Genomic DNA, 22,778 nt, shown 5'->3' on the forward strand with positions numbered 1-22,778 from the left:
TCATAAGGTTCCTGTAGAGATGAAATGAGGTAATAAATACATTGAAGGTCCTAGTATAATTAAGAAATATTAATTCAAACGTAATTAAAAGACAAGTTTACAGTACACTCCTGGGCTAAATGTAAATAGATTTTAGAATTATTTTCTGCAGTCATTCATCTTCAGAAACCTGACAAAGAAATAACCAATATCTATTTTTTTAATGGTAGATTTTTTAAAAAATAAATCTTTATTGTTCAGATTATTACAGTTGTTCCTCTTTTTTCCCCACCACCCGGTTCCCACCCCACCCTCTGCCCTTACCCCCCACAGACATTGTCTTCATCCATAGGTGTACGATTTTTTGTCCAGTCTCTTCCCGCACCCCCCACACCCCCTTACCCCCGAGAATTGTCAGTCCACTCCCTTTCTATGCCCCTGATTCTCCAGTTTATTCTGTTCATCAGATTTTTATTCACTTGATTTTTAGATTCACTTGTTGATAGATCTGTATTTGTTGTCACTTTGTTGTTCATAATTTTTATCTTTACCTTTTTCTTCTTCTTCCTCTTCTTAAAGAATACCCTTCAGCATTTCATATAATACTGGTTTGGTGGTGATGAACTCCTTTAGCTTTTTCTTATCTGTGAAGCTATCTGTCTGACCTTCAATTCTAAATGATAGCTTTGCTGGGTAGAGTAATCTTGGTTGTAGGTTCTTGCTATTCATCACTTGGAATATTTCTTGCTACTCCCGTCTGGCCTGCATAGTTTCTGTTGAGAAATCAACTGACAATCGTATGGGTACTCCCTTGTAGGTAACTAACTGTTTTTCTCTTGCTGCTTTTAAGATTCTCTCTTTGTCTTTTGCTCTTGGCATTTTAATTATGATGTGTCTTGGTGTAGTCCTCTTTGGATTCCTTTTGTTTGGGGTTCTCTGTGCTTCCTGGACTTGTAAGTCTATTTCTTTCACCAGGTAGGGGAAGTTTTCTGTCATGATTTCTTCAAATAGGTTTTCAATATCTTGCTCTCTCTCTTCTTCTGGCACCCCCATAATTTGGATATTAGTATGCTTGAAGTTGTCCCAGAGGCTTCTTACACTATCTTCATATTTTTGGATTCTTTTTTCTTTTTTCTTTTCTGGTTGGGTGTTTTTTACTTCTTCATATTTCAAATCTTTGACTTGATTCTTACGATCCTCTAGTCTGCTGTTGGATCTCTGTATATTATTCTTTATTTCAATCAGTGTATGCTTAATTTCTAGTTGGTCCTTTTTCATATCCTTGAGGGTCTCACTAAATTTCTCGGAGGTTTCTAAAAGATTCTTGAGTAACCTTATAACCGTGGTTTTGAACTCTATATCCAGTATTTTGCTTTCCTCCATTTCTTTCATTTGTGACCTGTTTCTTCGTCTCTGCATTTTGGTTGTTTCCTGTGTTGATAGAGTGGCTTTGTGTGCTAGGTGTCCTATAGGGCCCAGTGGCTCAGCCTCCCCAATTACCTGAGGTGGACACACTTAGTGCACCCCTTTGTGGGCTGTGTGCACAGTCTTGTTGTAGTTAAGCCTTGATTGTTGTTGGTATCACTGGGAGAAATTGACCTCCAGGCCAATTGGCTGTGAGGATCAGTTGTGTCTATGATGGGAGAACTTCTGTGCTAGAGACACCCTTATGGGACAAGACTTGCTTCAGTGGGGCTTTGGTGCTCACTGAGTCTGCTCCCTGAGTGTCTCTCTTATGGATCTGAAGAGTTGTAATCTGGATGGTCTCACTCTGATCACTGGGTGGACTGGCTCTTGGATCTCCAAGGAAGTTCAAAGTCAGTGACTACCTGACGCCACCCAGCAGAAGTTACAGAGAGATCTGAAGGTTCCTCCTCTTTGTTTGGGGTTTGGAGGTGCCCAGATGAGGCCCAGCTGTGAAGCAATGCAAGCTGCTGTGGAGCCTTGGGCCTTCTTTTGGAAATTCTGGGGCTTTCTGACCCAGCTGCAGTTTGTTAGGTAAGTTTAGATTGCAAAAGGCCAGGCCATTAATATGTAAAGGCCTCTGGGCACAGCTTGGGTGGGATTGTAAATTGGGAGGGGTGGGGTCTCAGGGAATCACCAGGGCGGAGCAAACAGCAATGGCTGACTGTCAGCCCTGCCTCAAAGAGGCCCCCGGGTCTCTGTGTCCTGCAGCCTTAGTATATCATTAGCATATTATGCTTTTATTATATAGTATTATAATAGGATAATTATAATTTAGAATAATTATAATAAGCTTTTATTATATAGTATTATAATAGGATAATTATAATTTAGAATAATTATAATAAGTACTAGTATTGTTATAAGATTTCTATTATTTATACCAATGAAGTCCCAGAGATAACCACTATTTATGAGTCTCAAAGGAACAGGAAGTATACATCAATAGTGGCTTCAGAATTTCTATGTAGAAGGGAATTAGGAGCAGAAATCTGGTTGGGAGGAGCCTTTGGAAGCTGCATGCACACAACACTTTAGGTAAGAGAGAGAACATTTCAATGCTTTATTTCAAAACAGGAGAAAAGCTGTTGGAAATAAGGAAGCCAGTCCAGAGAAAAAGAAAGAGGAAACAGTGAAACAAAATCCCAAAGAGTTCTATGTACTCGTAAATGATCACTCTCCTTCCCTAGATTTTACTGCACTATGTCATCTCAAAAGCTGTACCTATAAAAACAGTGGGATTACAGAAAAGAAATGGTTCAGCTATGGAATCCCCAAGGAAAAGAAAATGTCTGAAGAGAAGAAGGCTCCAAGTGGGTGGGAGTGAGGAGTTAAAAACAAACAAAAAAGAATACAGCAGTTAAGGGGGTGGGAATTTGGAATGAAGGAGAGTAATTTGAAAGAGAAAAAAAACAACCACCACAGTTCATTATTTCTACATTACCTCTTAGAAATAGCCTCACTTACCTGACAGGAAGTTCAGAAGGAAAGATGGAGAAATTCTGCACAAATCTGAAAATGAAGAAAAAATATATATGAATGGAAAGTGGACCTTCTTAGCACCATAATGCTTCAATACTACAGTCAGCACATCAAGCAGAGGCTGTACAGAGCCTCCTGCTATATACCAAGGCTTGAACTTGGCAGCAGAGTTACAAAAGAAACAGAGGATGCAAACTCTGCTCTTAAGGAAATATTATAAATTGGAAAACAAGCCAAAGCCAGTTTGGGGGCTGACCTTGTTGATGTTTTAGTAGCACTGTATTATTGCTCAGTCTCAGGCTTCATTAACGGCATCACACAATGGTATCCTCTCACGTTAAATATAAACATAATAATTTTTAAATCAAGATTTGCAAGAAGAAACCATCTACAGGGTGATCTTGGAACCAACTGACCTGGCTTCAGTCAATAGACTGTTATGACAGAAGTTCAATGCTCAAGGAGGAATCCAGAATATAAATTCAAAGAAGAAATAAGGAGTCATGGTGAGTTTCTATTGATCACAATGTGTTCTTTAAGAGAAACAAAAGGAGTAGTTCTTAGTAGATTAAAGTCCAATATGCCAGAGAAACTTCATTAAGCAATGTTTAAAAAAGACAAAAATGAAGGCCAACCATGTTGTCCTGTTCTAGGATGAACAAATTACAAACACATGTCCCAGTGCTCAATGTAGAATGAATGTAGAATTAACAACTGAAAAACATTAAAATAATCAAACAAACTAATCAGCTGTGACTTGAATACAGAAATAATTTCACTCCACATTTGTGTGAATAAGGATTTTCTACATATTTGTGATGAAATTTCACAACTCAAGCACATTGCCTCTTTCAAAACCTTATTGATAACCACAAATAAGCACACTTAATATTTCCCAGTTATCCAGTTTATTAATAAACAACACAAGACTCTCTTTGATCCTTTGGCACACTTTCAAGTAGAAAAATAGGCAAGTAACAATGAAATGTGTTGCCCTCTGGATGAAAAAATGTTAAAAGCTTACTAGTATCCAGAGTTGGAGAGCATGTGGGAAAATGAAGCCTTACATACACTATTGGTGTAAATGTAAACTTTGAGAGAATAGTTTAGCTATGCTTCAAAATTTTAAATGTGCATTCCTTTTGATCAGAATTCTAATTGCAGAGATGGTCTCTACAGAAATATTGACACATATACACAAAAATATACAAACATTGTCATTGCAACTTTAAGTGAGGGGAAACAAAGCCTAAGTATCCATCAGTAGATGAATAGTTAAATGAATGATGGTCTATCCACATTATGGAATTCTTTAAAAATGAAGTTGGCCTATATGTATTGACATATAGAGATTGTCAATACATATAAGTCAAATGAAGAAAAATTAAGTTTCTTAAAATATATGAGAGTATGTTAAGCAAAACTATATATATATATAGTATGCTTATTTATATAGTGACAATAGTGACTGTATCCAAAAAAGCCTTGAAGGAAACCCATCAAGCCTCCACAGATAGAAGTGTGATGGAGAAAAGGATTAAGCTTAATTTTTCCTCCACGGAACCCAGACATGTATTCATATCTTACTTATACAATTAAATATATTTCTTCTAGCAGAGAAAAGCAGAACAAAGAGAGAGCCCAGCTATTCAGGTTCTCCAAACGGAGCTCCTAAATCAAGCTCCGAGAGAGGCTAACTGGGAGGTAATGCCATCACTTGCTCAGCTGATGCCACCTCCCCTGGCCCTGCTCTAACCCAATTAGAAAGGCTCTATTGAAAGCCCTAGGATTTCTGGTGTCAGAGCCAAGAAACCAACTTTCCAGTCGAGGAGCAGGAACTCACTTGAGCAAGTTGTGGAAAAGAATGTCAGAAGCAACGATGTGAAAATGTCTGATGGACACAGAGGTCTAAACTTAATTAAAGAACTATACATCCTTCAGCCTGCAGATGCCTCCTTGTCACTATCGCCACCACACACCCACCCACCTGTATCTCCTCAAAAACTAAACAGGAATCAGGATCCGATCAGCACCAGCACTCCAGTAACAAAACATAGTCACTGCCAATGTTTGGATTTCTTACATCATTGAAAGAAAAGGGCAAGTCAAAAAAGGAACCATATGGACTTATGTAAGACATGGCAAGGAACAGAGAAGCTTCTCAGAGAAGAACGGCAAACTAACCAATTGCTAGGATTAACTGAAACCTCCCCCAGTTGCGGACTGCCCCAAAGGATGACATCAGGGAAGCTAGAAATGCATCCAATTTCCTCTATTTACCAAGCTGGCTAAAACCCAGGGCAATACCAGCATGACCAGAAAAAAAAAAGGTGAAGGGGGGAGGGGGAACAAGTAGACTGTACAAGTGGTTTGGGTGGGAAGAAAATTAAATCTCTATGTACTTAGAGCTCTCCAGTGTAGAGGAAACTCTCAGAAAAGCTGTATCCAAGAACCAGAACTCCTGTGCTCAGAGGCCTGCTCAGAAGCCCTGGGTGTCAGCTACAGGGCCCATATATCCTGGTGATAATGAACAAAACAATGAGCAAAATACACAGCTAACAGCAGCCACAGGCATTTGTCCTACTGCCTTGGGGTAATGTGAATCCGGCCCCAGGATCAACCAAAGACAAACCCAGTGGCATGCAGCATCCTGGAGGGCTCACCACTTCATTTAGAACCTAATGATTAATTAGTGGCCCAGATTAAGGAGCAGAGTCTCTCCTAGTTCCTGGCAATAACACCGATACCATAGAAGAAAGGACCAGAAGAAAATGAGGCCTTGAAAAATTGGGAATGGGGACAGATATACGCAAAGAGAAACTTCTCCACAATGGTAGGAAAAGCAAATTGCACAGATAGAAATGATGGTGAAGGTTAGGCTTGTGGACATAATACAGGAAATGGTTGGGTATATGCAGGTTCTTGACTGTAGAGTGGTAGGTATGCCATTGAGGAACAACTAAGTGTGGTTCTAGAACTTTATGGTGGCCCCATTACTAATGAGACCCTGTCTAATAGGACCTTTACCTGCACACAATGGTTTGTTCAGTTCTGGATGCCATGATTCAAGAGGAGTTAAACTGTGAGATGACTCTGGGAAACCAAAGCTAATTCATTCAACAAACACTGAATGCTTACTATGTACCAAAAACATGGCCACACTGTATGGTTGTGCGGGTTGTGCTCTGCACAAGGGCATTTGGCCAAGAGGACCATTAGAGTCTGAATCCAGAATGCCAGGCTTAATGGAAGTGGCATATGAACCAGCTGTGAGCTCTGTCACAGGAATAAGAGGAGCTCTAAAGAAGGACACCTAATCCAGTGTAGGGAAATGTATCCAGGAAAATTTCCTCAAGGAGGTAACAGTTATGCTGCCTCCTAAATGATGTGCAACTCCCTTTGTGTGAAGAAATGGAAAAGGGCATTCCAAAGCGAGGAAATGGCCTAAACCAAGACATGGAGCCAGAGACTGGCATTAAGTGGGCATGACTCAGAATCAGTTTGATGTTGCTGAAGCATAAAGAGCAAAACAAACGCTGGCCAGAAGGGACCATGGAGATATGGAGCAGAAACCTGATGGAACATATTAAAAATATAGTCTGTGAACAGACTGGAAGAAATCCACTGTCCAGATGGAGGTTGTGATGGATTATGAATAATATCCACTATGTATACAAGGCACTCACAGAAAGAAAGTGGTAACTAGGTATACTCTGTCTCTACTATGGGCAGAGATGGTGTCTAAAAGGTGGTTTAAACCACAGCCCAAGGGATTCATTAAACAGCAGGAAGAATGTACTGGTATTGATCATTATTATATTGTAGAAGTGACTGAGAGAGCTTTTGGAATTGCTTTCTGAGACATCAGAAAGATGACGTATTAATCACTGGCAAGGCTGCATGCTGAGGTGGAATGAACCAGGCCAGGAAAAACAGCTGGACCTCTTGCAACTGTTGGTACCAGGCTGTGTCTCTGCAGCAATGAAAGCTTTATTTTCTCTCCTGCCCTTTCTCCTGTCTTCTATTTGTCTCTTCTCTTCTACTCTCTTTCATCCTACACTTTCCATCCTTCCCTTCCCTCCCCTTACCTAGCTTGAGACTTGCCAAATATACTCCAGGCACTAGAATGTTGCTGGTTACCTCTGCTCAGAGCTGAAGAAGAGGGAACAGTATTAAAGACCACCTGGTGAGAAATCCACTTTGAATGACTACATAATCAACAGACCCAACCCTCCTAGAGAGGCAACCACAGCCCTCCACCCTAGATGTTGGAAGTAAAGGTGTTTCAAAACAGCATGACTTTCTTTAGGGGTGTAAATAGTCACCACCTTAAAAGTAAGTGCACATGCAAGAACATACCAATTAATTCCTTCTCAGAGCATTAATTTGCTATTTCACAAAAATGCAAGTCTTACATTAAGCTGTATTCATACAAAGTTAACTAGAGGTAAACTTTCTTCCATTTGTACGAAAACACTTTATCAGGAAAACTGAATTTAGATAATTACTGCAACCTTAAATCCACCCCAATTTCCATGCTTGATATTTTTCTAATTAACTCAACTTCTCTTTCCACTGGGAAGCAACAAATACTGAGCGTTTTCCTCTATTTAAGCTGTTTTGATATTGTATTTTCAATAATGAAATAAAATACACTAAAAATATATATATATGAAAAAGAAACAAACAATTGTACAAGTAGGATGGGCCCCACCAAGTAACTAAGAAAACCACCATGTCAGTTTTTCCTTTGTTAAGTTTTTGTTGTATATTTGACACTTGGGCTAGAAATTAAGGCTGGTGCATTCACATTTTTCTGTTTCCAAATGTATTTGCCACTTGAGATGTACTAAACACTTAACTGCTTCTTAGTCCAATCCAGGGAGAAAAAGATGAGGAAACTTTTACCCATAAAGTTTTTATTGTTCCCACTGGAAATGAGTAAGAAGTTACATTATTATCTAGCCCTATTTGACAGATAAACTATGGAAGATAGGCACTTGGTGATTTATTGCTATCATTTTTAAATTCAATGTGAGAGCCTCATCTTCAATCTCTACACTGTTGTGCCTCAGTCAACTTTTCCAGCATAAGAAATTACCAGTCCTTTCCCTTTTGTGGTGGATTACAAAAATGGCCATAAATTCTCCCTATCCCAGTATGCCTGTCCATATGCAATGTGACTGCAGCTGTACTTATCAAAAGGTGGTCTTTTTCTCCACCCCCTAATGTGGGCCAGCCTTGCCAATTGCTTTGCCCAATCGGACATTGGCAAATGTGATACTAGCACTAGTTTACAAAGTGTTTGTACATGGAAGTTTGCTCTCTTGCTTCTCCTGGAACCTCAAGCCACCATGTAAGCATGCAAACAAGCCTGAGCTGGCCTGACAGATGGTGAACGGCACATGTCCAGTCACCATCACTGGGCCAACCCCCTACTGACTGGCCACTGACTAAAGGCGCCTGAGTGAGCCCAACTGAGACCATCAGGACCATCCAGCTGAGCCCAGCCCAGATTGCAGGCTCCAGAATTGGGAACTAATGAGATGGATGTGGCTTTATTTAAGCCCCCAAATTTGGGGTGTTTTGCTTCACAGAAAAAGCTAACTTGTATACCTTCCTCTTCACTCTTTCTCTTCCTCTCTATTCTTTCTCTTCCTCTCTATTCTTTCTCTTCCTCTCCATCTACCCTTCATCCCCGCCTCTCCCCCTGATGCCTCTTGCTTCCTTTTTGTCCTTCTACAATAACTACAAGTACCCATTTAAGGGCCCACTGGGTATAAGACACTAGCCTGGGCTAGTTCTAATTCAAAGCCTGCCTCATTTTCTTCTAACCTACACCCTCTGAAGCCCATATAAGCAGACTCTGCAAACCTTGCATGATCTATGGGCCCCACTCATGAAGTGATCCAGCAAGGTATCTCTGGGGACCAGAAGGCCACAGTGTTGACTCTTGGCAGTTGGCAGCCCATCTCTAGGCATTTGCTGGTGATTATCTCCCTGGGAGAGTCATTTGTCACTGTGACCTATTGAATGGACTACTGAGGTATACTCTAGCCAAACCCTTGCTCCTTGCCACCAGAGGAGAAGTATAATAAGAACATGGACTTTTTAAGCCAAATACCCAAGGGTTAAAGAGCATACCCCTTCTCTTAAGTGGCTGCCCAGGCTACCTGAGCAGAAAATATATCTATAACTATAGGAAACAATCCACTGTGAGTGGTAAAACGCTTAGCTTTCCATTTGTTTACTACACGAATAAAAGAAAATCAATAAGCTCATCTTGCTAATGACATCAAATAGCTCAATATAACTCAGAAGCCAGAAAGAAGGTCATTTCTTAAAACGCTTTTCTTCCTCTCCCATATTTAGAGTGTACTTTATCCCCATTCTAACTTATTTTTCCCCTGAATGATGGTTTTTTTTTTCAGACTTTTAAAAAGCTTACTTTTACCTCATGTCCTGGAACCTGCCATTTGTGGTTACAACATTAAATGTTTAGAAAGGTCAATTTAGGTTTCGGGGTTGAATAAATGTTCATTTTTTTATATGATTTTTAAATGGGACTCTCTTTCCCTCAGAATGCCCTGGAGAAGTTTTCTTCTTTTATAGGTACATGTATAAATGTATTTTGAAACGGAACACCAAAATGTCAGGTGGACAGAGATTTTACAGGCTTCCATCAACAAATGAAAATCAGAAGTATACCATCTGGAGTACATCTCTAAGATTTTTCTCAATTTCTCAATGCAGTTTTCTGGCAGAGGAAAACTGTTTTGCCTCAAACGTCTTTCAGTGTCTCCCTTTCTATGTTCTGTTTATAGAGCCTCCCTGTTTGAAGAGAATTATTTTTCTCCTTCTCACCTGTTCTTGAGAGGAATAATGCCTTCCATTTGTACAGTGATTTATGGTAGACAAGATGCCTTCACATACATTATCCCAGTTTGGACACAAATGTTTACAGAGTAGCTGCCAGGCAAATTCCTAGCCTCATGCTAGGTACTGGGGATACACTAGAAAGCAAAATAAGTCCTGCCTTCAGGAAACTTAACGTCTATGGGGAAACAAAGATGTGATACAAAAATTAACAGCAAGAAATGCAAAACTGCAATTGTGGTAAGTGCCACCAAGAAAAGTGTGTGGACCTCTGTGTGAACACAATGGGATTTGACCTACAGAGTCACAGCAAAGAGGCAGGGAAAGACCGTACCGAGTAGAGGAAGCAGTATGTGCAAAGGCACTGTGGTGGGAGGGAGTCCAGCCCATGTAAGGAACTAAAAAAAAAAAAAAAAAAAAAAAAGGCCAGAGTGAACAGGACACAGAGGGGTAAGGAAAGCACTCTGAAAAATTAGGCTGAAGGAGCAAGCAAGGCTCAAATCATACTGGGGCTTGGTGGTCAAGGTGAAGATTTGTGTGTTGTTCTGAGAGCAAAGAAAAGTCATCAAAAGGATTTTAAACTGAGTGACGTGTTCACATTTTGACAAGATTGTTCTAGCAGTTGAGTGGAAAATGGATTAGAGGGGGACAGAGTGGAAGTGTGGTTCCAATTTGGGATTTCTTCTCTCTGCTCTCAAACATTGTCCTGAAGGTCTGAGCAATCATTAAAACAAAAATCCAAACTAAGAGGTATAATCAAGAAAAGGGAGACTATAGATTTGTTTATGTCATGTTACACACATGAAGATCTACTGAAATATTATGGAAATTACAGTTCCAAAAAGGAGGAAGATTCAAAATAATTATACAAGTCAGTTTTCCCTTTGCACCAGGAGTCAGCAAACTTTATCTGTAAAGGGTTAGATAATAAATATTTCCAGCTTTGAAGGCTGTGGGACCTTTGCTGCAACTACTCAACTCTGCCACTAGCAAAACAGCCATAGACAAAAATGTAAATGAATGGGTGTGACATTGAAAGGTAACCAGTTCAATTCCCTGTCAAGGCACATGCCCAGGTTGCAGGTTCGATCCCCAGTTGGGGCACATGCGGGAGGCAACCAGTCAATGTTTCTCCTTCATATCAATGCTTCTCTCTCTTCTCTCCTTTTCCCTTCCTCTCTCTCTCTCTCTCAAAAATAATAATAATAATAATAATAATAATAATAATAATAATAACATCTCTGGTCAACTCCTACGTGTGGATGAATGGTGTTATAAAATGTTCTCATAGTCATAAGAACCTGCTTTGAGGACACAAAGACAGGAGTAGCTGATTCTATCTTTTGTGTGTTTGGGAGGTAGAGGGCATAGAAATATGTTCTACATCCGAGGGACTGAAGGAGATGATGGTGACCTAGAAAGCCTATTAAAGCTTGTGTGGAGTAGGACTTCTCTCCTACTTTGAAAGCTCTTAATTTCTGAGATATGTAAAAGACCACTTCTTATTTTTGGTACGGTATTGCAACTCATTAAAGAATACAAATTTCAGTTACATTGGTCATTAACAGATGAGTTTGACTTAATTAATCAGGCCAGCTTTGATTGTGAGGAGGGAGACTACAGGCAAGGATGATTGAGGAGGGCTCAATGGAGTCAGGCCTGGACAATGTGGGAGCACTAAGATGGTATCCTGCTGTTAGCTCAAGAGGGCAAAGGGGGAGGGATGAGGAAGATACTCCCAAGGAGGGGCTTTGCCTACATTATAGGTCTGCTCAGCTAGTCCTTAGAAACCGAAAGGCAATGCCATTCCAAGCAGTTCTCCTATATCCAGGAAAATCTCCCAGTTGCTAACTGGCCTTCTCATTTTATTATTTTTCATCCCTCATAAGGATATTCTCTTAAAGCATCAACATTGCCTTATCCTTTTGCTTACGTTGTCTTCAAATGACTACTTGGCTCCACCGGAAGTGGAGTTATTTTTGCAGACTGGATGGTGTGAAGTAGGGTGGGGAAAGCCTCTGATGATGGAAATTCCTCTCTCACCGGAGAATCTGGCTGCGGCACCAAGCCCTGGCCTCACCAGAGCAGGGCCATCCACTTTCTTTTTTTAGAACTATCCTCGTTGACCCGCCCAGTGCTGAGATTTGTCAGTGTGTTTTTCCAGGATACCTGGCAAACAACAACTTGACAAGTTCAATGATTTTCATTGACAACCCCAAAGGAGTCCTCTGAAAACTGCAAAACTAGACACACAAATAGCCCATAAAAATCATACCTCCCACAAGTGTCTGGACCCTGCCTTTTCCTAAATGACTCCCTCCAGCACTGATGCAGCTTGGGTGGCTTTGCAGTATTTTTTAAAATGATTTTTCCAAAACGGAGGTGTTCCAAATAGTGTGGGAGGTATTATTTTTCCCGCTTGCAGTAAGATACCAGCTCCCCAGATAGTTTGGGAAAATGGGAGAAGACCACACGAGTAAAATAACTCCCAAAGCTAACCAGACCCCAAAATCTGCATGAACCATGAGGTGCACTGGGCCCGCCTGGTACAAGGTGTGTAACTCACTTTAATACAGTACAGGGAAAGTAGTGTGGTATTATGTGTGCACCAGTTAGTTTGACCTTGAACTCAGCAAACTTGATAGCAGAAAAGAGGGGTCAGCAAACTTGATAGCAGAAAAGACCACTCTCCAGAAGCAGTTCCTACAAGTCCTTTTGCCACCCAGATCTGGACCAACAATCCACACTTTGCTAATCAGAGTATATACTGAAAAAAACATTCAACTAGTGAAACTAATGACTCAGCTAGAATGATAAATACAATGCCAAGGAAAATAACATTATTTCTCTCATCTGAAGTATAATAGTCAAATAGGTTAGTCTCAGGGATGGATGAACATTTTTATAGTAAAAAAAAAAGTGTAGGGTGAATATAAAACAGAATCTTTCTGTTAGTCTCCTGGCTTCTCATTGGGAAGAGTTGTGTTGAAAAGAAATGGACCAAAATGGGAAAGTCAGGTTACAGCTAGTGGAATTCTTCAGAAAGTAATATTCAATAATTTCCTAACTCCTTGTGAACTGTCAATAAATATTAACCATAGGAAATAAAGGTTGCTACACCCAATCATGAAGCAAATGGCAGAGCATTTCAAGGAGCATAAATCCCTGCCTTTGAATTCTGGCTTTGCCATTTGCTGGCCCTAAAACCTCAGGCAAGTAACTCAGTTTCTCTGTGTGCCTTAGTTTCTCCATCTGTAAAATGGAGATAATATCAATACTGTCCATCTCCCAATTATTGGTTCATATAAATATGTCAATCCATATAATATGCCTAAAACAAGTCCTTGCACATAGCAAATTCTCAATAAATAGTAATTATCAGCATCATAGTTAGAAATACAGATTGATAAACAGTACTTAATGTAAAGATGATCCTGCCTGAATAAAGCTGTAGTGCGCTCATACAAGTAAAAATGGATGTACAATATCTCCAAATCTTTACTCTTAAAACTCACATTCAAAAGTATTATCAAGTGATTTTATTCTATAGTAATAATGCCAAATCATTGGAAAAATTGCCAAAGCGTTTTTACATACAGGATATTGCAGAGAAAAGGGAGATGTAGCAAGGTAGTGAGATATTTTTACTGAGTTACGATAAGAATGACCAATAGTTAATTTTAGCCAATCACAAGTTTCAGGATGAAGTAGTCACAGATATTTAAATGCCTCTATCTCTACCTCAAGATTCCTAACCTATATTTGTGTCTGGAAATTCTAATGAAGGAGTAGTAAGTATAGAAAAAGTGCTCAGCTATTAGTGTTTTCACCATCATTAACTGCTCAAGTGTGTCAGGTGCTCAGCTTCTAGTATTTGCTTCACATGCCTGGGTTGTGGGTGAAATTGAATGTGCTTCTCCAGAAGACACTGTGTAGGCGGTGGGCCCACTACCCTTTCTGTACCCTTTCCTCCCTGACCATCCCCACTAGACCAGCCCCTATTCTGCCTCCCTTTACTGTGTTCTTCTCCTCATTCCCATCCTATCACAAATGCCCCCTAAAATGTAGCTAATATCTATTCTTGATCCCTGAGTGTGAAGGCGTTAATGAGCTTCCAGTCTTAAATGGCACTGGCACTTTAAACCAACTGCATGGTTAAATTAATGACTTTGTCATTTGTTAGAGGAATTTGAGACCTGGGGGAGAAAGTGAGGATGATGTTTGAGGGGCCAGCACCCCCTTTCAGGGGTTCATTCTCTCACAGCCAAGGACCTTGCACATGGGTTGTCCCCCCGCTGGCCCAAGTGGAGTGCAGCCCCACGGCATGGAGGGTGAATGTGCCTGCCATGCTCAGGTGCCTTCCCATTCAATAAATATTTAATGAGTAAATAGCACGTACCAGGCACTACATGAGGGGCTAGGAACATGCTGGTGAGCAAGACAGATACAACTGTGCCCTTCTGGACTGTACATGACAGTGGGGCACTCAAACAAAAATGTAAATGGACAAATATATGAAACAATTATAAATTTTAAATGAGGCTGGGAAGCAGACACATAAGGAGCGGAATTATATTCTTCAGTGAGACAATGACCCAAGAAGAATGTGCAACTTGCTCTATATGTTAAAATAAGTCAGCAAATAGGAAGTCTCTACATGATCATTTCTATTGAGATGTTCATATTGGCAGGAGTCAGGCTTTGCAAACACTCCAAGAAACCTTAACTCCAAGTGGGGGAACATTGGTTTTCATTCAACTTCTCTTCCACTATTTTTTGTTAACTTCTAGAGATGGAACTAGGCTGGACAGTGCTTTGATATTTTCTCTCAGACCAGTTTCAGATGAAAACGTGGAGGATAAAAGTTTATCTTAAAGGAATCAAAATTATAATAATTATAGAACAGAGGAAACCTTCATGTGCTTATAAGCTACTTAGCTAAACTTAAATGATTAAAGTAGAAAATACATTCCCTCTAGAGCTGGTATAAAATTGTTTTCCTGATACACTTCAAAATGCCAACTCTGAGGGCAGGAGTGGGACTATGGGTGGATTATATTTATTTCATTGCAGTTTTCTGTAATTTCTACAGTCCTAATGATAAAAATACATTATTTTTAAAACCAGAAAAATAAATCCTACAGGCATAGTGAATTCTGTGGTTTTTATCTACCAAGTACCAGCAAAACAAAACTATACTAAAGCATTATTAGCTGCTCAATAGAATCTGCATTATTAGTAACAAGTATTAAGTACAAAGCCCTAACCGGTTTGGCTCAGTGGATAGAGCGTCGACCTATGGACGGAAAGGTCCCAGGTTCGATTCAGGTCAGGGACATGTACCTTGGTTGCAGTCACATCCCCAGTGGGAGGTGTGCAGGAGGCAGCTGATGGATGTTTCTCTCTCATCGATGTTTCTAACTCTCTATCCCTCTCCCTTCCTCTCTGTAAAAAAAATCAATAAAATATATTTTTAAAAAAGTACAAAGCTAAAGCGAGGAAGTAGATATAAAGTGTGGGTGGTGGTGACAAGTTTTGAGAGGTGGCCTGTGAAAACATCATCAGAAGAGGACATCTGGGCCTAGACCTGCTAAAGGAGGTCGGGAGTGAGCCAGGATGCTCGGTGGGGGATAAGCACTGCAGACAGAAGACACTGTGCCCTGGAAGAAAGATCCTTGATGGGCTGTTTACCCAGACATGCAAAATTGCTTCAGACAGGAATCAGTCTGGACTTAATGAAACCAAGAGTCAGAAGAAAAGTAAGTGATAGGTTGTCATGGCATTGAGATAAGAAATGACAGCCAAGGTATAGTAAATGCAGGCAAAATTCTAAGTGTTTTATGTGTACTAACTCAATCCCTGCAACAACATACCTAGGACACTTTTTAAATTTTTAAAAATATATATATTTTTTTTGTTTTTTTACAGAGAGGAAGGGAGAGGGATAGAGAGTTAGAAACATTGATGAGACTGAGCCAAACCGGTTAGGGCTACTTTTTTAATTTAATGCCCAGGATAGGGTACCTGAAAGTTAAATGAAACACTATTAATGCAGGAAAAAAAAACAGGCATAAATCAGAGGTGCCTCAGGCAAACTGGGATATGTCACCACCCTACCCAGAAGGCATACTATTATAACTGCTTTATAGAAAAGGAAGCTGAGGCATAGCACAGAGGTTATATAATTTGCCTGAGGTCACAGAGGTACAAGATTTGAACTTAGCCAAGCTTCAGAGCCCACACTCTTGATGCCTACACAGTATTACCTTTCCGTGTTTTGTATACTACAAAAGCTCCTGGTGCTAAAAACCTGGGTTATATTTATCATCAGGAATAGGAGATTAAGCTGGAAAAAAACACCAGCTTCTAGAGTTAAATACCAAGTCAGCAGCCCTGGAGAACCTCTCCCAGCAACTGAGACCTGCCTTACAACACCGCTGCAACACTCAGATGAGGCAGTGTTTGTGAAAATGCGTTGGAAGCTGAAATGCACATCATGAATATTAATTCTATAAAAATGTGTAAAATCTGCATTTTCTCTGTGTAGAGCCAAAAAGTAATATTTTCTGTAAAAGGCCAAACAGTAAATATTCCAGGCTTTGCAGACCACATGGTCTCTGTCACAACTACTCAACTCTTCTGTTGTAGAATGAAAGCAGTCATAGACAATCTGTAAATGAAGGTGTGTGTCTGTGTGCCGATATAACTTTATTTACAGAAACAGGTGGAGGGCCACAAGACCATAGTTAGCCACCACTGACTCAGAGAAATGCTATTTAAAATTGCAACCCCTCGATGCTCCCTGTGTCTCTTCTGATTCATTTTTCTTCATAGGTAGCACTGTTATCATCTAACATAATATGTATTTTACTTATTATTTGCTTCCCCCACTAGAAAATAATCTTTGTCTGTTTGTTTCACTGTTGATTCTCCAGTGCCTACGAGAGTGCCTGACACATAGTAGGAACTTTATAAATATTTATCAAAAGAACGCATGGATGAATGAGTGGAAAATTTTTGAAGGAGTTGAACATACTATTGGAAAACAGGGGTAAATTCATGGCAAATAAAAAGAAAAAAAGGAAACAGAGAATGATATCCGAAAATCTAGGGCAGTGGTCGGCAAACTCATTAGTCAACAGAGCCAAATATCAACAGTACAACGATTGAAATTTCTTTTGAGAGCCAAATTTTTTAAACTTAAACTTCTTCTAATGCCACTTCTTCAAAATAGACTCGCCCAGGCCGTGGTATTTTGTGGAAGAGCCACACTCAAGGGGCCAAAGAGCCGCATGTGGCTCGCAAGCCGCAGTTTGCTGACCACTGACCTAGGGGAAGAAAAACTACTGAAAATTAACTGAAACTCAGCATTGTGATTCCTTGCAGGGAAAGGGAAAAGGATTATTTCCAAAACCAATTTTGTGAGTTGTGAACTAAAGCCTTACAAAAAAATTTCCAAAATACCTGGTTAAAATTTAAAGGAATTATTGGCTTGATTTAGGCTAAGAAAATAGCTTGAGGTTTGTTCCAGATCAACTAATTATGAGTGTGTGTGTGTGTGTGTGTGTGTGTGTGTGTGTGTTTAATTCCTCCTCCCTCCTCAACACTATCCTGGCAAATATGGGTTCATTTGTTCACTGGGAATGGTCTGGGGAGTGGTATGAAATTGATTCAGCAGGCTCTGCACAGGAACATATACACTAGGTGGCCAGATTATTATGATCTCTGAATGCATAATAATCTGGCCACTCAGTGTATATCCTATATAATAAAAGGCTAATATGCAAATTGTCCCCTCGACCAGGAGTTCGACCAGCAGGCAGGCTGGCCGGCCAACCTCCCATGTCCCCTCCCCCTGGCCAGGCTGGCCGGACCCCACCCATGCACGAATTCATGCACCGGGCCTCTAATATATATATATATACATGCACACACACATACACTGAGTGGCCAGATTATTATGCATTCAGAGATCATAATAATCTGGCCACTCAGTGTATATTGGTGTCGTTTAGTTCAGGGTTTGATAAATTGTAGTGTCAGTCATTCTAATTTATCTTCGTAGTTCAATGCTAGCTCATGGTTAAAATGAACAGCAAAATTTTGCTTAACTGAATAGGAACTTTTCTAAAGAGAGAAGGGTTCTTTACATAAGGTGCTTTATGTAACTCTTTTAAACTAAGATCTGTATAACACATTCATTCAACTGATGTTACCTGTTGTTCACTGGAAGAAACACTACTTCTACAAAAGTGTGCATATCTAATGCACAGCTCACAGCCTAAACTATATTCAGCTTTTCAGACACAGTGCTTAGCAAAAGTTTGGAAAGTTTCTTCTGAAGAACTTTGATGCTAATCCTCTAATCTGATGCAATCAGCTCAATGTTCGAGTGCCTATTGCATGCCAACAGGGAGTGAGGCTGAAGAACTTCATTGTTACGCTCATGAGTAATAATTTCATTGTGTCCTTAGCTTCTTGAAGACAAAGTTGTACTTACTGATTGATTTAATATGTAACTGTGAAAAGAGCACTGGACTTAAGGTCAAAAGACTTGGCTATGCCTGGCCAGTGTGGCTCAGTGGTTGAGCATAGACACATGAACCAAGAGATCACCCTTCGATTCCAGTCAAGGTACATGCCTGGGTTGCAGGCTCCAATCCCAGTGGTGGGGGGTGGGGGCATGCAGGAGGCAATTGATCAATGATTCTTTCTCATTATTGATGTTTCTATCTTTTTCTCCCTCTCCCTTCCTCTCTGAAATCAGTAAAAATATTTTTTAAAAGACTTCGCTAAAAATAAAAACAAGACTTGGCTAAAAGACTTACGGAATGAAGAAAAAGATATGGGATGAAACATAAAAGATGAAAATGAAGAAAAGAAAAAAGGAATGGAGTTCTGAATCATCACATGGAAGACTCTTGTGAAAGAAGCCAAACACAGAAGGCCACACATCATATGATTCCATTTATATAAAATGTTCAGAAAAGGCAAATCTATAAGGACAGAAAGTAGATTAGTGGTTGCCAGGGTCTGGGGGAAAGGAGGAAGACATAGGCAGTGACTGCTAAGGAGTCAGGGCTTCTCTGTGAGGTGATGAAAATGTTCTGCAATTAGATAGTGGTGATGGTTATACAACCCTGTGGATATTCTAAAAACCATTGAATTGTACACTTTAAAAGGGTGAATTTTATGGTATTTGAGTTATTTCTCAAGCAAAGGAAAGGGGATAAAAAAAAAGTTCTGTTTTGTTTTGTTTTAAAGATCTGACTGCTATCGACTGTGGACAAGACATTTGACCTACCTCCCATTTTGTTGGCAAGACACAAATTAAATATCTATATGCAAGTAATTTTTGGGGAAAAAAGTATAATGCTGCAAACTCAAGGCAATTTCACTCAAAATCTTTATAAGGTTTTTCATGGAAATTTATGCTAATTCTAATGTACTTATGTAAAAGCAAGTGGCCAGGACAATTTGAGAAAGAACAAGAAATGATGGCTTGACTTACCAGCTCCAAGACTCATTAGAAAGGTACAGCAATCAAATATAGTATTCCCTCAGGGTTAGACAAATATGCCAGGAAGCCAAATTTGAGTGAGCTGGAAGCAGATTCACGCTTATATGGGCACATATAACAAAGGAGGTGCCAGGTAGATGCAGTTTAGGAGGGCAAGCATCAGTTCTTCAATAAAGGATGCTGGGATAACTGGTTTTCCACATGGGAAAACTACAAACAGATTTCTCCCTCAATTCCAATTAGACTAAAGTTGTTTCAAAAGCCAACATTTAAAACTTTTAGGAGAAAATACAGAAAAATATCTTTATAGCTTTGAAATAGGAACACAAAATGTATAAAACATAAAAGAAAAAAAAGAAATTTGGCTACATTAAAAGTAGGAACTTTATCAGAAAACACCATAAAAAGTGAAAAAATAAGCCAAAACTGGGAGACATTATCTATAACATATATCACTAAAATTTAGTATCCAGAATATAAAAAGAATATCTATAAATCAATAAAAAGTACAGACAATCTGATCCCCCCAAAATGGGCCAAAAACCTGAAATTTATTTTTTATTTTTTTCAATATATGTTTATTGATTTCAGAGAGGAAGGGAGAAGGAAAGAGAGATAAAAACATCAATGATGAGAGAGAATCATTGATTGGCTGCCTCCTGCATGCCCCCTATTGGGGATCAAGCCCACAACCCTGGGTATGTGCCCTGACCAGGAATCGAACCATGACCTTCTGGTTCATAGGTTGACACTCAACCACTGAGCCATATCAGCTGGGCTAAAGATGAAATCTAAATAGCCAATGAACACTGTACTCAGAAATGCAAATCAAAACTAAAAGAGATAAAATATCATACCTATTGTTTTAGCTGTATTGAAAAGTCTGATTATGCTAAGTATTGGCAAGGATGCTGAGCAACAGGTAGATTCTTACACTGTTGCTTAGGAAGTAATCTGGCAACACCTAGTACAGTTGAAGAGGCATGTACCCTGCCACCCAAAACCTCCATTCTTAGATAGAATCCCTAGAGAAACATTCCTAAATTAGTACAAGAAAACACATTCAAGGCTGTTTAGAGCAGCCCCATTTTTAATACCAAAATCTAAAACAACTTAAATGACCATCAACAGAAAAATGTATAAATATGTTATACTAGAGGCCTATTGCATGAAGATTTGTGCAATAGGCCTTCCTTCCCCTGGCTGCCGGCACCGGTTTTCCTCCGGTACCTGGGACCCAGGCCTTCGCTCCGGCCGGAGCCCTCAGTCTTTTCTCCGGCCGGAGCGCAGCTCTTTTAGCTTCCTCCGCCCCCCGCCCTACCCCTCATAGCAGGCGTCCCACCCCGCCTGGCCACTCCACGCCTGCATGCGTGCTGCCCAGAGGCCTGGAGCGGCTGGGGGGTGGGGCTGCCTCCGTCTTTGTCTGGTTAATTTGCATACTCACTCCTGATTGGCTGGTGGGTGTCACAAAGTGATGGTCAATTTGCATGTTTCTCTTTTATTAGTATAGATATCTATGTAATGAAATACTACAGAGCAAAGAACTGAACTAGGGGTACATGTAGCAACAAGGAAAAACCTCACAAAAATAACTGATTGAAAATGAAAGTTGCAGAAGAATTTGACAGTGAAAAAACGATCATATAAAGTTTAAAAGCATGCAAGTAGCAATCTCTCTTGCTGAGAGCCATATTCATATCTATAGTAATAAAAGCATAATATGCAAATCGACTGAACAGCAGAACAACCATCCAGACGACATTCCAGATGACCACCCTATGACACTCACTGGCGCCAGGCCATCCGAGGAGAGTGCGATGCGATTGGTCGGGGGCCCAGCCATTGCCCCATGATCGCCCCACAGAGGGAGGCCCAGGCTACCCAGCCAGCGGCACTGCAGTGGGTAGTGTGGGCCTCCCTCTGCAGGGGCGATCCATCAAGGAGCCCTGGCTGGGTGGGTGGGGCCTACATCTTTGGAGCAATCGGTCGTGGGGCTCCCAGACTGTGAGAGGGCACAGGCCAGGCTGAGGCCTCCCCCGCCCAAGTGCACTAATTTCGTGCATCGGGCCTCTAGTATAGAGTAAGTATAAAGAAATGTCTGAGAAGAAAACATCAATTTCAGGATAGTACTTACCTCTGTGTTAGATTAAAAATGTGTTTTCACTTTTTTAACCTAATATATGGCCAGGATTGGAAACCTCTGACACCATTGGTGGAGCATGGAGATGGAATTCCATGCACTTTCCTCAGCAGAACTGAACCAGCACTCACCCACCATCGGTGGGTCCCCATAGGAGCAAAGGTCACATAGGGGTCAAAGCCATGTGCCAGACTGATAGTGTACTGATTACCTGAACTAATTATCCACAAGTAGCTGATCCCAGCAATAACAAGCCACAAGAAGGGCTCACTGTGCCATTTTGATGCTAGCAAAGGAGGAAGATGAAGTATTCAAGTGGACATATCCTGGTTGATAAAGGATTGCCATTTAGTAACAAACAGTAACCAAGACTTTATCAAAATCACAGTTAATATGAAAATCATCCCATACATAATTTAATCTTTGATGATTCGAAAAGTACATAATAATCTTTACTGCAAACATCTGTTGTCAATATACATAATTTTCTGGCTATTAAAAAGTCTGTGTTATAGAAGGCTGGATAAATGAATGAGAAGTTGTACTACTTTCTTTTGTATACAGTCAATTAGACTCGTTAAAAGGCAATGTCTTTCAAATTGCTCATAGATCCAAGGAAACAAGATTAAGTAGCCAAGTCTTTGATTTTAAGTGTTATTTTTGGAAAAAAAAAAAAAAAGATAAGAAAATGATTCTGAGGAGTTGAATGGGTCTTGCCAAAGTGAACAATGGGACACATTGCTTTGAGAAAAACGACTTCCATTTTAGTGCCCTTTCTCTCCCCTAGGTGGAGCCCATTCCCAACCTATAGGTGCCCAGTGACCTACTTTTTGAACCCTTATCTGCTCGCAGGAGCCCTCACATAGAGGCACACCAACCAAAATCTGTGCCCATTTACATTTTAACAATTCCTTAAACCAAACAAATTAATCTCTAATTGTGTATTTTCAAAATTCAGCTAGATAAATAGGTGAAATGTTGGTGGGAGAAAGGAGGGGGGGCAGGAAGAGCAGGGAAGCTGGGCAGAGTTATTGCTATGGACCAATCCTGCCTGGTGTACCTGTGTGGGTTCAAAATTCATATGTTGAAGCCCTAACCTCCCGTGTGACTATATCTGAAGACAGGGTTTTAGGTGGTAATTAAGGTTAAATGAGGTAATAAGGGTGGGGCCCTAATCCAATAGGACCATGGCCTTATAAGAGAAAGATCTCTCTCTCTCTCTCTCTCTCTCTCTCTCTCTCTCTCTCTCTCTCTCCATCCATCCACCCCTCCCTCCTTCTCACCGCTCTCTCTACCATTTGAGGACACAGCAAGAAG

The 22,778-nt window shown here is 40.3% G+C and overlaps 1 protein-coding gene across 1 annotated transcript in view; it reads right to left on the reverse strand.

Moving 5' to 3' along the window:
• ADGRG2 (adhesion G protein-coupled receptor G2) overlaps window positions 1-22,778 on the reverse strand; it is a 121,583-nt gene that overhangs the window by 86,229 nt on the left and 12,576 nt on the right. The window contains exon 2 of the mRNA XM_080653297.1: window positions 2,911-2,955. The gene's annotated coding sequence lies outside the window, so the exon portion shown is untranslated. The remainder of the gene's footprint in view (window positions 1-2,910; window positions 2,956-22,778) is intronic.

This window comes from Plecotus auritus (genome assembly GCF_963455305.1).
Source record: "Plecotus auritus genome assembly, chromosome: X".
NCBI lineage: Eukaryota > Metazoa > Chordata > Mammalia > Chiroptera > Vespertilionidae > Plecotus > Plecotus auritus.